This window comes from Gossypium arboreum, chromosome 7, assembly GCF_025698485.1.
Source record: "Gossypium arboreum isolate Shixiya-1 chromosome 7, ASM2569848v2, whole genome shotgun sequence".
Classification (NCBI taxonomy): Eukaryota; Viridiplantae; Streptophyta; class Magnoliopsida; order Malvales; family Malvaceae; genus Gossypium; species Gossypium arboreum.
The window spans coordinates 76,193,923-76,210,562 of NC_069076.1; the positions used below are offsets into that span (position 1 = coordinate 76,193,923).

Genomic DNA, 16,640 nt, shown 5'->3' on the forward strand with positions numbered 1-16,640 from the left:
CAAGACCTAGTTGCTTAAACATTTTGTAAGGCATGACGTTAATACTAGCTCCTAAATCAGCTAATGCATGACTTATATCTAAACTACCAATTAAGCAAGGAATTGTAAAACTCCCTGGATCTTTTAATTGCTGGGGTAGCTTATTCTGTAGAATAGTTGAGCAGACTGCGTTTAGCTCCACATGCAATGCTTCGTCCAACTTTCGCTTATTTACTAAAAGCTCTTTTAAAAATTTCATTGCATTCGACATCTGCGACAGAGCTTCAATAAATAGTAAACTAATATGTAATTTTTTCAAAAGTTTGAGGAATTTACCGAATTGTTCATCTGAGCGGTCTTTCCTTGTCATGTTAGGGTATGGGACACGAGGTCTATATTCTTCATTCACCGTTTTGTTATGACTGACCTCCCTTTTCCTTTGCTCACCACAGTTTCTTGCATCAATTCTGGCTCTGGCGCAATGAATCCTTCCTTATCTTGAGTACTAATTGCGTTGAGGTGTTCCCTTGGGTTAGGCTTAGTATTACTTGGAAAACTACCTTGTGGTCGTTTGAAGATTAGTTTGGAAAGCTGGCCTATTTGAGTTTCGAGTCCTTGAGTCAACGCTTGTTGATTTTTGAGTGCTGTCTCAGTGTTCTAAAAATGAGTTTCTGACGCCGATATAAACTTTGAGAGCATCTCTTCAAGGTTCGGCTTCTTACCTTGTTGGTACAGTGGTTGCTGAAAACCCTGAGGATTTTGTGGCTTTTGATTCCCTTGACCACCCTAGGAGAAATTTGGGTGGTTCCTCCAACCTGCATTATAAGTATTACTGTATGGGTTATTTTGAGATCTAAGTTATTGTTACCCATATAGTTTACTTGTTCCTCTTCAGTTGTAGGATTGAAGGATTGATATTCTGTATGCACACCTCCTCCACTTGAGTCACACCTCATTACTGGATGTACCTGCGTAGTAACTGAGTCGACGTTATTGAGAAGTTCTACTTGATTTGATAGCATAGTAACCGAGTCGATGTTATAAACGCCGACTATTTTTTTTGGCTTATTCCTCATGACTTGCCACTGATAATTATTCAGTGACATCTCTTCTATAAACTCATAGGTATCTTCAGGTGTTTTATTATTGATGGTTCCGCCAGCAGCTGCATCAACCATTTGTCGAGTCGAAGGATTCAGACCATTGTGGAATGTTTGAACTCGAAGCCAAAGCGGTAACCCATGGTGAGGGCACCGTCTCAGTAAGTCCTTGTATCTCTCCCATGCATCGTAGAGCGTTTCTAAGTCCATCTACACAAAAGAAGAAATATCATTATGTAACTCAGCCGTTTTAGCTGGCGGACAATATTTTAGTAGAAATTTTTCGGTCATTTGTTCCCAAGTAGTGATAGACCCTCGTGGTAACAAGTTCAACCACTATTTAGGTTTGTTTCTCAGTGAGAAAGGGAACAACCGAAGGCGAATGACATCATTAGAAATGCCATTAATTTTGAAAGTGTTGCAAAACTCCAAAAAAATCACCAAGTGAATGTTGGGATCCTCATCCTGCAAACCATCAAACTGAACAAACTATTGTATCATCTGAATTATGTTAGGTTTTAGTTTGAAATTATTTGCAGCAATAGCAGGTCTAACTATACTAGATTCAGTTCCTATTAAAGAAGGTTTAGCATAGTCATACATAGTACGTGGAGCAGGATTTTGATTAACCGCAATTGCAGGAGGTAGCTGATTGCCTTAGTTTTCAACCATCTCTTCAGTTAGGGGTTGAGTATCATCTTCTTGCTCGTTCTCCGTGTATCTTAAGCTTCGCCTTATTTCACTTTGGTTTCTACGAACTGTGCGATCGATTTTTTCGTCAAAAAGTAATGGTCCCGACGAGTTTCTTCTAATCATAAACTAGGAAAACCTGGCAAGAGAAAGAAAAAGTAAATTAATTAGTAATAATAAAATTAAATTAAATTGCAAGAAAAATAAATGGCTAAAGTAATAAAAATTGAGTGTTCCTAAAATTTCAGTTCCCCGGCAACGGCACCAAAAACTTGATCGTGTGATTCGTAACAAGTAATAAATATTTATAATGAAGACCAAACCTAAACTACCTATTATCACAACGTAAAGGTAAGCGCACCTATCGAACAATAGTATAGTAATGGCAAGACCGGGATATTGTACCCAAGGGAACAAAAAGTACTAGTAATAACTATCTTTTTATTATTTAACCTAGAAATAAAGAGGGGTTGTTTATTAAACTAATTAACTAAAGTAATTAACTAATTAAACTAAAGCAAAGAGTAAACTTGGAAAAAGACTTGAAGAAAAGTAATTCATAAAGACGACACCCAAGGAGGAATCCACCTAGATTTCACTTGTTATCTGACTTTGAACCAAACAATTTATTCACTTGACTTGATCCGTGAGACTCCCTAACCTATATTATTATCTCTTTCGAGACTAATAACGTCTAACCCTCAGTTGAATTAATTGAAATCTCTTTCTTAATTAAAACCCCTAGGAAAGTAGTAAATCGATCTATGGACTTCCATATTAGGTTTCACCCTAATCCGACAAAATCTCGTAACCCTATTTCTAGGCGTTCGATCAACTTCGCTTAATTATGCCAAATCTAGTTTTAGACAGGGACTTTTAGTCCTCTGGATAAGCACATCAAATCACGAATCAATACTCGAAATATTAACTCAAGCATTAAGAACACATAATTAAGAACAAATCAAGTATTTATCATACAGTTCAGATAATAATAACAAGATCCATCATAGGTTTCAACCCCCTTAGGTATCTAAGGGGTTTAGTTCATAATAAAATAAGAGTACATCTCAAAAGTATGAAAATAAAAAAAACATAAAGAAAACTCTAAAACCCTTGAAGGAATTCTAAGAGAGATATTTAGTCTTGGATTAGCTCCGGCTTTTGGGATGGATCTTCTGGCTTCCTTCAAGTAATTCCCAGCATGTGGTTTTGTACTCCAAAAAAGTTCTAGAGGGGCCCCCATTTCTAAGTTATACTTAGGGTGTTTATATAGGCTTTGGATTGGCTTTCTTCCTCCCTAAGTATCCTTTTCCGTGTAAAATACAACTTCTTGAAAAAGGGACACACCCGTGTGCCACGGCCGAGTGACGTGATTTCCAGGCCGTGTTCAATCCGTTAAATTGCACACGACCGTGTGGGTCAATGGCCAGGCCGTGTAAATCGTGAAAGTATTGGTCGATACCTCGAAAGTCACAGAGTGTGAGCTGCCCGTGTGGCAAGTCTTAGGCCATGTCATCTTCTCGATTTGGTCTGTTTTGTCTTTTTTTGGCTCCTTTTGACTCTTGGTCCTCTCTTGAGTACAAAACATGAAATAACCGGATGAAGAACACCAAAATCCACAAATCTAGTAATAAACATCCATAATATGCTAAGTATTTGGGGTAAAAATATGTATAATTTGGCGTTTATCACATGGCATCGGTAATTTACTCTTTTGTGTGAGGCTTATCAGATATCCTTTAGTATTCCAAATGGTTTCACGGGTTATTTTAAAGCTTATAATAAAGATATGGAATGATATAATCATGTTGTGAGTGATACAGGTTCTTATCCGAAACTCATGAGATATGAGTTTAGTTTGGATGGCTTAATGGTAAGAATGACATGAGTAAGTTCTAGCTATGAAATTGATTTTGGAACGATTTTGAAATCTTTGGCTTATACTTGTGATATATAAGCATGTAGTGATATTTACCTTTTTTCAATCAAGAATGTTGTGTTAATTTATAATATGCTATGTGTTTAAATATGCATGGTTGATGTTGTTATTTATTCATATGCAACATACTAAGCTTTATGCTTACTCCCTCTCTTTTCCATTTTCATATAGTACCGCCAAGCTAGCATCGGGAATCAAGGAACGTTGGAGTCATCGATCACACTATCACCTGAAACTTTTGGTATAGCTAGTTTAAATGTGTTGAGTGTGGCATGTATAGGGACTTGGTCTTTTTGTTTAGTGTCATGTTAGTTTAGCCACAAGTGTTGGCTCATATGGATGTGATACTCATTTTGTATAGGCCATTAATGTTGGCTAATATTGATTATTATTAAATACATTTGATGAAAATTATCATGGTTGTGGTTGTTTTGATTATGTGTGATTATGCTTGGATTGGTTATGATTGATGTTGTGTAGGTTGGTGCAAGTGAGGGTGGCAAAAAGGCTTGGTAGGTAGCCTTGTTTTTGTCCACATGGGTAGACACACAGGCGTGTGTCTACACCGTGTGTGGCACACGGTTAGCCCCTTGGGCATGTAGTCAGGTTGTGTGTCCCCTGCACCTAAATTTTACAAAATAGAATGCCCAGTAGCAACCACACGGGCAGAGACACGACCGTGTGTCTCAACCGTGTGGAGGACACAGTGTAGTACACAGGCGTGTACCATGGCCGTGTGCCCTTAAAGGGTTGCTGACGTCAAAAATAGAATGTGAAGGTTTTTGTACACGGGCTGAGACATGGGCGTGTCACGGCCGTGTGGGGGACACGGGTCATGGACACGGGTGTGTGCCAAGCCGTGTGAAAACCCCTGTAGGTTCGAATCGAGAAATAAATTTGCACGGGCTAGGGACACGGGCGTGTCCCGACATGTTCAGGCCGTGTGAGCCACGTGAGCTTCAACATGGCCATGTTAAGAAGACACACGGACGTGTCGCCCTTTCACACGGTCATGTGTCGCTATTTGCTTTAAAATTTTTCAAAGTTTTCTAAAGTGTTTAGTTTATTCTCAAACCATTTCCAAAGCGTTTTTGGACTTCGTAAGTCTATATTGAGGTCGTTAAGAGGAAGTTTTAAAGTTTCAAAAATCGAACGAAATTTATGACCCGGAAATGATTGTGTGTATGTGTTTAAGTTTGATAACATCTCGTATCCTATTTTGGCATCGAACTCGAGTAAGGGTGTTACATAGGGTTCATATTCAAAAACTTACCCATGTGTGAAATGCATGTATTTTGATGTTTAATGGAGGAATATGAATGTTTGATGTGTGATAAACATCTTTTACTAAGTGATTTTTAGTGAAAACACTTAAAAAGGACTTATTTGTAAAAGATGAAGAAATGGGTAGTAGAAATGTGGTTTAATGTGAAATATGGACTGATATGATTTAGAATATGAATCGGCTAGGCTTGGGTAATAAAGAAACCATGTGCATTTCATTTTACGAGCCTAGGGACTAAAGTGTACATAAGTGGAAAGTTAGGGGTAAAAAGGTAATTTTACCAAAGTATGTGTTATGGGTTGATATGAGCAATGTGTATTGAACATGTTAAATTTGGCATTATAGATCAACAAAAATGTGATTCTGGTCTTGATAGAGGGAAAAACAAGGTTTATGAGGATGTACCGAGGTAAGTTCATTTGCAAATAATGTAACATGAACCATACTTTAAATGCTTTAATATTGCATGGATGGTAAGTACATACATATTTAATGTGATGTTGTATCATGTGTTTATTGCCTAAATTTTATTATGAATTATGCTTTGATTATTCCATGAGTATGTGATTGGTGCTATGAGGATTGAAATCGACGTTACGAGCAAGGTCTACAGAAATGTGGTATCGAAGAATCCTGTTTGAACTTTAGGAATAGTTTAGGATACAAGAGACATGTCACTAGGAACTATGTGATCTAAACTCATGAGTTGTGGTCTAAGTTCATGATATATGTGACATCTGAACTCATGAGTTGTGGTCTCAGTTCATGATATATGTTACACATGTTTTGGCGTTCTGGGTACTAGTCTTGTATGTTCTACTGGTGGCAAGTAGTCCGGAATGTGTTGCAGATACCTAACAGCTGTATGAGCAGCTGTGTAGCTCCATCTTGGCTGATAGCTTGTGTGAGCAAACCCATGAGTAGCTCGAAAACAAGCAATATGTGATATGTGATATGAGGTAGTGTTGGCTACATATAAGGCGCTTAGGTGCGAGATTCCGATGTATCCCATGGTATTTCGAGTGTTCAACAGGTAGTGCTAAGAGAAGTTAATGGGTAATCTTGATGAATACGTCAAGGAAAAGAAAATATGTTATTATGTGCAAGTGGGCACAGGTATGTACATCAAACTCATGAGAATGACATGAGATATGATAAACTTGTGGTAGGAATATGCATATATATATATATATATGTGAAGAATAAGTTTAAGAGATTTGATAAAATGTAAGATTATGTTCATCATGTTAAATGTATGATTAATACTTGTTTAAGTTGCATTTTATTTGCATGTGAACTTACTAAGCTTTAATGCTTACCCCCTTCCTTTCTCTTTCTTATAATGTCGCAAAGCTAGCTCGGGGATTGGAAGACGTCAGAGACTCGATCACACTATCAATTGAATATTTGGTATAGCTAGTCTCATCATTTTGAGTATGGCATGTATAAGGACTTGGTCTTTTTGTTATGTGTCATATTTATTAGCCAAATGTGTTGGCTCATGAAGGTATTATGATTATTTTGTATATGGCCATGAGAGGTGGCTCATATTGATTATTGGTTGTAACCCTAATTATTGATGCATGCATGCCAATGTGCTTATGCTTTAACGTGGTTGTGGTTGCTTATGGTAAATGAGTGTGATGGATGGAATGTATGTTTGGTGTATGAAATATGATTAATGTGTATGACAATAAAGGTGATGCAAGTGGGTAACTTGAAAGTAGGTTAGTAAAGATGATAGACAAATATGAAATTGGTGTGGAATGCCATATGAAAGCATGATAGTTTGAATAGGTGATATGTTGACATTACCAAGTCATAATTTAACCATGAATGTGAATGCTTGAGTAATCAAATGTGCCATGTTGCATGCCATGAAGTGAGTGTAAGTATGTGAGTATTTAAGGGTGGCAAATGGCTTGGAAAATAGCCTAGAGATTGCCTACATGGTTAGACACACTGGCATGTGTCTAGACTGTGTGTGACACACGGTCTGCCCCATGGTCGTGTGATCCGACCGTGTGTCCCCTATGTAACATCTCGATTTAGATCCTAGTCAGAATAGTGGTTCCGAGACCAAAAATTTGAGTTTAAAAAAATATCTTTATGTTATTTTCCGTGCTTATTATATGTGAATTAGTATGTGTGATAGTCTCGTGTGAAAATTTAATCGTTTGTTTGCCGATTTAATAAAAAAGACCTAATCGCGTAAAATGTAAAAGTTACCTGTTATATGTTAAAAGTGCCTATTTGATTTGGCTTTATAATTCTGAGTCCTTATGTGGTTATTTGACCATGGTTTTGATTAAATGACATTAATGGACATTAGTTGATGGAATATTAATGTATTATTACAAGGGTAAAAAGGTAATTAGTGCATTATAATGAAATAAAATAAATAAAACATATTTCATCCATCATTTTAGTGTTCATCCACTGAAAATAGGAAAGAAAACCTAAGTTTGAAGAGCTTTAAGTTTCGGCACTTATTTTGGCTAATTAGGTATGTGTTTTTGTTCGATATTTTATAATTTCTACGTTTTTGTAATCGCTGCTTTGTATAGTACAAATCCCATACTTGAATTTCTGATTTTGATGAATATTTTGAGTTATGCCATTGATGAATTCATGAGGTTTGTAATGTTAATTGCTAGAATATGAAAGCTTAGTGTTTGATATACATGTTTTGTAAAGTGATTTTAGCATATTAGGGATTAAATTGAGAAAAGTGTAAATTGAGGGGTTGAAATGTGAAATAAATGAAAATTATGGGTTATTAAGGACCATAGGAAGATTCGACTAATACATAGTTTTGATGATTTTTTTTGTATTTTGTGATTTTATGAAATAGGGACTAAAATGTTAAAATGTGAAAATGTGAGGGCTAAATTGAAAAATGCCCTAAATATATGTATATGGATCAAATTGAATGACTTGTTGAATAAAATGGTCAATTTTGAATACATATAGATCAAGAAAAGAGGAATTTGGACGTAGACCGAGGAAAGTCAAAAGTTATAGAGTAGACAATCAGAATCGATAATACCAAGTACAAGGTAAGTTCGTACGAGATAAATGATATTACAATTTATATTTTAGTGCTTTGATAATGCTTAAATTGTATATATTTGACTATGGTGTGAGTACGATGATAAATAGACTATGTTCGGTGATAAACCGTAAATTATACATATTTTTACCCCATGTTTAATGCATTTTATGGATGAGTTCTCATTAGAATTGGTGAATTAATGCTCCTAATTCTTTAATTTCATGTTTTATACTTAGGAGAGCATATGAGAGCAAAAGGAACGAGAAACGGGCCAAAAACATAGAAAATGGGCCAAAGCACGAAATCAACACGGCCTGGACCTCCTCACACGGGCACACCACACGGCCGTGTTAATTTGGCAGGCTCGAGCATGGCCTGAAGTAATCGAACATGGGTGAGTTGAGTCCAATTCGGAAAAAGGCTAATTTTGAGGGCTTCTAGGCATTCCAAAGCCTATAAATTCACCCTAGAGGAGGAAGCAAAAGGGGAGATGGAGAAGGGGGTAAGGAATTACCCCAAGGAAGCCGATTGATCCATCTCAGAAGCCGGATTCATCATCAAGACTAAAGATCTCTCGTCAATTTCCCTTCAGGTGTTTTGGGTTTTCTTTATGTTTTGTATTCTTTATTCTTCTGAGATGTTTTCTTATTTAGTTATGAACTAAACCCCTAAATACCTAAGGGGGATGAAACCTAAGACGAATCTTGTTATTATTTTCTGAATCGTATGATAAATATTTAACTTGTTCTTAATTATGTGTTCTTAATTCTTGTTTTGATATCCTAGGATACTGATTCAAGACACGCTCTTATTTAGAGGAGGAATAGACCCTGTCTAAGAGTACATTTGTCATAATTAAGCGGAGTTGATTGCGACCCTAGAAATAGGGTGACAAGATTTTTCCGGATTAGAGTGAAACCTAATAAGGGGATCCATAGATCGAGTTAATACAACCCTAGAGTGTTATTTAGAGAAAAGTCTCAGTTATTCAATCTAGGGATTAGACGTTATTAGTCTTGAATAGCGATAATAACATAACTTAGGGATCTCTACAGAATAAGTTGAATGAATAAATCGTCCGATTCGGAGCCAGAATAACAAGTAAAGTCTAGGTGGATTTTTCCTTAGGTATTGTCTCAAGTCAATCGATTTTCCCAAAAGCAATTCCTCAATTCTTTTCCCTGTGCGTTCTTAGTTTAGATAGTTAGTTAATTAAAACAAACCCTTTTATTCTTAGGCTAGATAATAAAAATACAGTCAAGATAATAAAAAGACAGTCATTACTAGTACTTTTAGTTCCTTTGGGTTCAACAATCCGATCTTGCTAAAACTATACTACTGTTCGATAGGTACACTTGCCTACATCACGATAATAGTTAGTCTAGGTTTGATCTTCATTATAAATATTTATTACTTGTTACGAATCACGCGATCATTCGGCACTAAGTGTGCGATTTGAAATAGCTTTGGCTATATAAATAGCACTAAGTGTGCGAATTGGAATAGCTTCGGCTATATGTGGCACTAAGTGTGCGATATTGAGATAGTTTCAATTTAATATGATGGCCAAGTGTGAGATATTTTATAGCTTCGGCTAGATTATTGGTACTGAGTGTGAGATGTTCTTGTACGTGGAAAGATGATCTAATGAATTAGTGTATAGAGCATTGAAGTGATAATGTAAAAGTTAAGTACAAGTTGTGCATGTATGTAATGAATATTTATGATTAACGATATGGTGTATGAGATAGATGAACCTATGTGGTTGATAATATTGTGTATGAGTTATGTGCAAGGATATGTGAACTAAGAAAATAGTATGAAATGAGAAATGGTAATGAATGAGGTTGAGTAGTGATATGAATTGACCTATGTGTTAGCTAATATGTCTTATAGCTTTTAAATGTTGAGTTAAATGTATTATACCACGAACTTACTAAGCTCTAAGCTTACTATGTGAAATGTTCTCTGTCTTGCAATGATATAAAGCTAGCTCAGATTCAGGAATCATCAGCAACTCATTCACACTATCGGACATCTATTTTGGAACCATTTTGAGAGTTGTATATGTGGTATACGACATGTATAGGCTAGGAGTATTTAGATATGTTTTGTAGTGTATATATTATGCCATGTGATATGGCTAGTTTGAGTTAAAACTTATGGTTGATATTGATATATGTTATGTGATGCAAATATGCCTTTATGATGTGCATTTGGTTGGCCAAAGGAAATGATCAATTTGACAAGGTTTTAGCATGAGATGTGTTTGTATATTTGGAATTTATGGAACATATGTTTTGTATGATTTTAGTTTAGATTTAGTATGATTGGTTGATGAGTTGAAAATGGAAATTGGCTGAAATTGTGTTGGAAATATGCTTGGTTTGGTACTTGTAGGTTTGACCCAAATAGGGTGGCAAATTGGCTATTCAAATGGCCTATTTTTGTCCACATGGGAGGAGACACGGGATTGTGTCTCAGCCGTGTGTGACACAAGGTCATGTTGCACGGCCGTGTGTCCCTTGGGGTACCCTACATTTGTAAGTCAGTGTCAACCACGTCCAAGACACACGGGCATGTCTTGTGGCCGTGTGAATAAGTTAGTATGTATGCCCTGTTTAGACACGGCCTAGACACACGGGCGTATCTAATGCCGTGTGAGGCACATGGCGTGTTCACACGGGCGTGTGACCTGTACTTGCTTGAAAAATGTTTAAGTTCTGGAAAATTTTGTATGTGTCCAGTTTAGTCCCGACCCCTTTATAATGCATGTTTAAGGTCTCGATGACCCATAGAAGGGACTCTATATTGATGTTTGATCTCTGATGCAATAGATACGGGTTAGGGGTGTTACACCCTGCACCCTAATTACGCAAAATAGAATGCCCAGTAGTAAACACACGGGCAGAGACACGGCCGTATGTCCCAGCCGTGTGAAGGACACGGCCTTAGGACATGGGTGTGTGCCCAAGCCATGTGAAGTCTGCTCTTGATTTTTGGAATTTAATTCGCCACACAGCCTAAGCACATGGGTGTGTGACTTGGCCGTGTGACCTTATTTGGTTGATGACATCATAAAAAAAGAGTTACATGGGCTGAGGACAATTGCGTGTCCCAACCCACATGGGCGTGTGCGACCACACGGCCTACCCACACGGGCGTGTGACTCTCCAAATCAAGAAAGTTTTCTAGGTCTTCCTATCATTTTCAAAGTTCTTGGTTTAGTCTCAAACCACCCTCGATGTATGTTTTGGGCCTCATAGGCCCATATAAGGGACAGTTTGCACATGTAAGAATGAATTTGATTTGAACAAGAATTTTATGGTCCGGTTTTGTATGATTGGTCATGTTTAAGTACGGTAATGCCTCGAACCTTGTCCCGACTTTGGATACGGGTAAGGGATGTTACACACCGAGGATAGTAGCCTGAAAACACAAATTTTCAAAGTGGGTCGCAACATCAAATCTCGATGTCGCAACAACAATAACCTGTTAGGAGTGTTGCAAAATGGAACCCTTGTGTTTTGACATCATTGCAAAAATCTACAATTGTAACCTAACCCATTGTGTGACCTATTAGACTAAACGTTGATTTTAACCCTAAAGTACACCCTATATAACCTTGCTTAACCTCTAAACATCATTCCTAAGCCTTCTAAATTGAAAAACTAAAATTCTCTTACTTTTAAACCCTCGTTTTCCTTCTTTTGTCTTCCTTTGCCATAAAATTTTCTTTTTTTCTTCTTCTTTTGTGTAGGTAATAAGTTATACATCCATAGTGCAATTGTAATGAGAATCAAATGAAATAAGAAGAGACCATCGTAAATAGGTTAAGGGTTCCTTCTTCACTACTCTTCTATTGGTTATTTTAGAATACATTGTTTGATTATTGTAGTTTTTCTAGTAAAACAATAGCAACATGCCACCTGGGAAAGCTAGACGAACTAATGTAGATGAGTCACTAACAAATTGTAAATCCTTTAAATTTCCAAATACAAATGTTGAATTTTTTCCCTAGAATTGCAAGGAAATACTTTTATTCATTAGAGGGGGTTTGATTTATTGATGCATCTCTATAATGAGATTTAGACATGAGCTCGGTATCATATGTGGGAACAATTTTGTATAACCTTAAAAGAACACACCATAGTCCTTGTTATTTAATAATTTTATGCATCATTTTTTATACCACCTATTGAGTGTTTATGCCTCGCCTGGATCACTCGCTTCACTGCTACACACCGTGTGATATAGTTGTCTACAGTGTTTAGAAAAGAGTGTGTGAGATCTTGCGAGCCCAACGAATGTACAAAAAAACCATATAGCACACACAAAGCATAATTTAAACAAAAATTTAACAAGGTTACTAAACTGTGAACTGGGTTCGCCATACTTACGTGAAGTTTGGTTTACGAATACTCTCTGTTACGTAGCTTAAAACAGTAAAACATAATATTTTTGAAAACACAATCTTATTCACATTTTCTTTCCTATTGGATAAGAAGATCTCCATATAACTCCTGTCTTTGACTCAAAGAGTCTGACATATCCTATAAGTGTAGCTATAACACCCCAAACCCAGCCTAGACGTTATGGCCAGATTTGGCGATGCCACATTAAAGTGTTTTCTGTAAAATAAAAATTTCATTGTAAAAAAGACTCCATTCTGTATTAAATATCTTTGAAATCTTAATTAGTATTTAGGTTGTCTGGTTCAATGTTTAAAACTCATGTTGTTTAGCAAAATATTAATCATATTAAATTGTAGTTACCTTCTTAATCGGTTGTTTGTTGCGGAAGCTTTTTGAAATATGCTGCGTAGACGTGGTGTTTTGAAAACCATTTATCTTTTTGAAAATCCATGTCCTACTACTAACAGATATAAATCATAATAATCAAAACCCAAATTAAAATAAAACTTAGATAGGCCTTATTACATAACCAAATGCCTAAATTAGAAATACCAATTAAAAATTTATAATAAAAGTCCATGCAGTTGTGTGGCCACCTTTGAGTCCCTCACAGCACTGACCTGCCTAAGACTAGGAATTACTTGCGCAGTTAAATAGTAGGGTGAGTTTACAAAAACTCAGTGTGCAATCCCTTAACTAACAGACAGTCAAACATACAATAAGCAAATACGATGCAGGCCTAAGCCTGCTCCAAGAATCCCAAAGATCGCTTAGGGCCATAGCCTATTCAGTAACAATATTAGTGTGGGCCTTAGCCCAATTCAGTAACAATGAACAGTGCAGTAGCAGTAATCAGTGCAGTAATAGTAATCAATGCAATAACAGTATACAAGTCCTACCCATCCAGCCTCTACACTCTATCTCCGTCCAACCCTACACTCCATGTGGGGATATAATCAACCCCCCCATCCCTACACTCCAGAATTAGCAACTGTTGAGGCACTAAACAATAATATGCAGTTGGGCTGCCAGTAATTTAGGCTCGAAGCCTTTCTGTACACTTCCTCCGATCAGTATAAACCCATCCCCATGCAATGCATCAGTCAGTCATCTCGGGTGACCCGTGCAACCTTAACAATCAAAAGTGAAAATGGGCCCAAGGCCCATATTACGGGCCCATGCCCACATAGCCTAGAAATGGCCTTGGCCGTGTGGATTACACAACCTAGCCCAACGTTCTTCGTATGTCTGTGTGGTTTACCCGTGTGGGGCCCACATGCACATAAGGCCCACACGACCCATTTTGACCCACCACGGCCCAATTCGACCTCAGGCCATGAGATCGCTCATGGCCGGCCTTAACTATCTTACGCCCACATTTAGGTGTTCAGATTACCACACGGGTGAGCGCACGCTCATGTAGTGTTGACGGTCGCTTGTTTTGAATCTATTTGTTGAGAAACTGCCCCGATCCTTTGCAACCTACACTTGATCGAATAACATCAATTATTTATTTAGCCAAATACACAATTTAGAACACACTCCAGTTACCCAAACACTAAATGGCAATATTACCTTAAAAGTAGTTAAAGCGGAAGGTTTCACCCTCTTAACGCCTAACAATGGCTTCCATACCACGAATAGATCCTAGGCACCAACCAACATCAGTTAAGCATTTGAAGCAGCAACATACCAGAAAATTTTACCAAGGGAGAACAAAGTTGAAACTTTGTTCACTACACCACGAGAGTAGTAAAAGAAACAAACCAAAAAGAAACAAAAAGGTATATTCGAAATACAAGCCTTACAAGATTTCGGCAAAGAGAAGATAGGAGAATAAGATCAGTCGATAGACAATTGCAAAAAAACCAATGCCTTAGTCAGAATTTTGGGTACAAACGGTTATGATTCAGCTAACGAAGTAAAGAAGATTCGGATAGATAAGTAAAGAAGAAGGTGTACAGAATTTCAACAAGAGGAAGTAAGCAAAGAAAACAGAAGTAGAAAATAAAAGACTACAAGGCACAAAAACAATAATATCGAAAGATGAAGTAGAGAGAAAACTCTAAAAGCGAAAACGTCAAAACTGACAGGAAAATGCCGAAATGATAGATGGTAGCTGAATTCTCTTGAGAAAGTATTCAATTTCGGCACCACTACTTCCTTCCCTTGATCTATTCCTTGAAAATTTCCTTACATTACTCCACCAACTAATTTGAACTCCACACAACCTCTTCTATCCCAATTTTCCTCCCCAAAACACTCTCCAAATCCCTTAACAACCAAAATTCCTCAATAATCTCCTAAAATTCAGCCACAACTCCCCACACTCTTCAAACACACAAGTTTCAGTTAAACTAGAACTCTCCCATGGCCAACAGCAAAATAAAACACCTCTATGTGCCTACCAGCATTTGAACCTCAGACATCAAGTAACTACCACACGCCACCTTTCCCCTAGACTAGCAGGCCCTTTCTGTCATGTTTTGATCACATTTATTTATAAGCCTACTGAATAGCGATAGAGCTTAAACCTTTTAAAAACAAAACTTATTGCACATGCCTAGGCTTGAACCCAAGACTTCTCAGACACTTTCCAGAACACTTAACCACTGAAACAGATACATAGTTGTGTCACTTTCTTGCACAACTAAACATTTATGTGCAGCCTCCTAATTGTTCCCATGCTCAAGACCCAATACTTCCAGGCCCAAAATTCAAGGCGTTACAGTAGCGTTAAGCCAACACTCTCCAACACACCTACATATTCGATTGAATAGAGCTCGGCTTGCCATTCCTTGATTTTCCCTAACTTGTCCCAGGGCCCATCGCCCAAAAAAAAAACATAAAGGTGAGTACTCACAATTCCATGGCATGCCATTATATCCAATGATTACAAAATATTATAGTGTCAGTACATTTACTTAAATATAAAGCTCACAAGTCATGAGGAGCTGGCAAAACATTGTTCAGAACTAGCTCACAATATAGAGCTCGCATATCACTGTTCATAAAAACACATATTTAATCGCAATAAAAAAATAGACTTTAAGAGAAGGCTTACTCTTAGATCTTAGGATAAAGCCATAAGCTCCCAATTAATACTATGGTTCGCATATACATGTGGCGATCCCTGAACACTCACCAGTTTGCTGAAGGCTTTAAATAAGCTTTACCTTTCCCTTGTCTTTTCTTGTAGATGGTTTTATCAGGTTTGCAATTTCACAAACATACACAAGTCACTAATAGCATATTAAAACTCATACTTAAACACAAGTGAACCTAGGTTCGCATATGCTAGTCTTTTGCCAAATCTAGTTCCCTTTGTTGCAAACTTTCTTAACTACTACTAAACGTCTTAACCCAATAGAGAAATAGAGTCTTACCTTAAATCCTAAGATCTAAGTTTAAGGTTCTTGTTTTAGTAGAGACTTGACAGCAAGAGAAAGAAGTAATCAATAAAGAAATTTGACACAGTTTTGTCGTTCAAAAGAGTATAAAATTTCAATGAAAAGATCTTAATTTATAGGCACTAAATTTTTTATGTTCTTACGATGCCCTAGCCGCAGTAAAAGTAGGAAAGAGTTACATACATGAGTGGGATTGTGAAGATGAAAATAAGTTGACTTCCTAAGTTTGGTATAATTTCCATTTGGCTACTATTTTAACTTTTTTTTCTTTTTTTACAATTGAAACCTTACTTTCACTCTCAACCCAAACCAATGACTGTAGCTTGCTAGGCCCATACCAACGATCGTAGCTCGCCAAGCCCACTAGTGACCCTAGTTCATAGGCTCAAACTCCTATGCCCTATTATGGGATGTTATATGTATTTGAGGAAGAAATCACTTCTTGAGAAACCTTTATACAAAACCCTGAGTCAAAACTTAAATTATACTTATCCTTTTTCTTTGGTCTCAGAAATGCACGAACTTAGACGTCAGGCCATATGTATTGAGGGATAGAGGCGCAAGTGGAGGCTCGTTTACTTATGTTTTCTCATATGAATCTCTTGTCTCCAGCTATTGGGGATCCCATTTCCGTACCGACTTAAGATATGCTTATTGGGCTCTATGTATTAATGAGTGGGAATCGTCGAGGTATTTGTGCGAATAGGTATAATCCATGGAATCGAAAAAGCTATCAAAATGAAAGAATTGACGATAGATACAAAATG

General features: G+C 37.1%; 1 non-coding gene across 1 annotated transcript; it reads left to right on the top strand.

The window, feature by feature from the left end:
- The first annotated feature begins 1,215 nt into the window (after positions 1-1,215).
- LOC128295995 (small nucleolar RNA R71) lies at positions 1,216-1,321 on the top strand. The gene has a single exon (XR_008286543.1). It is a non-coding gene; the product is annotated as a small nucleolar RNA R71 (small nucleolar RNA).
- Positions 1,322-16,640: the final 15,319 nt, after the last annotated feature.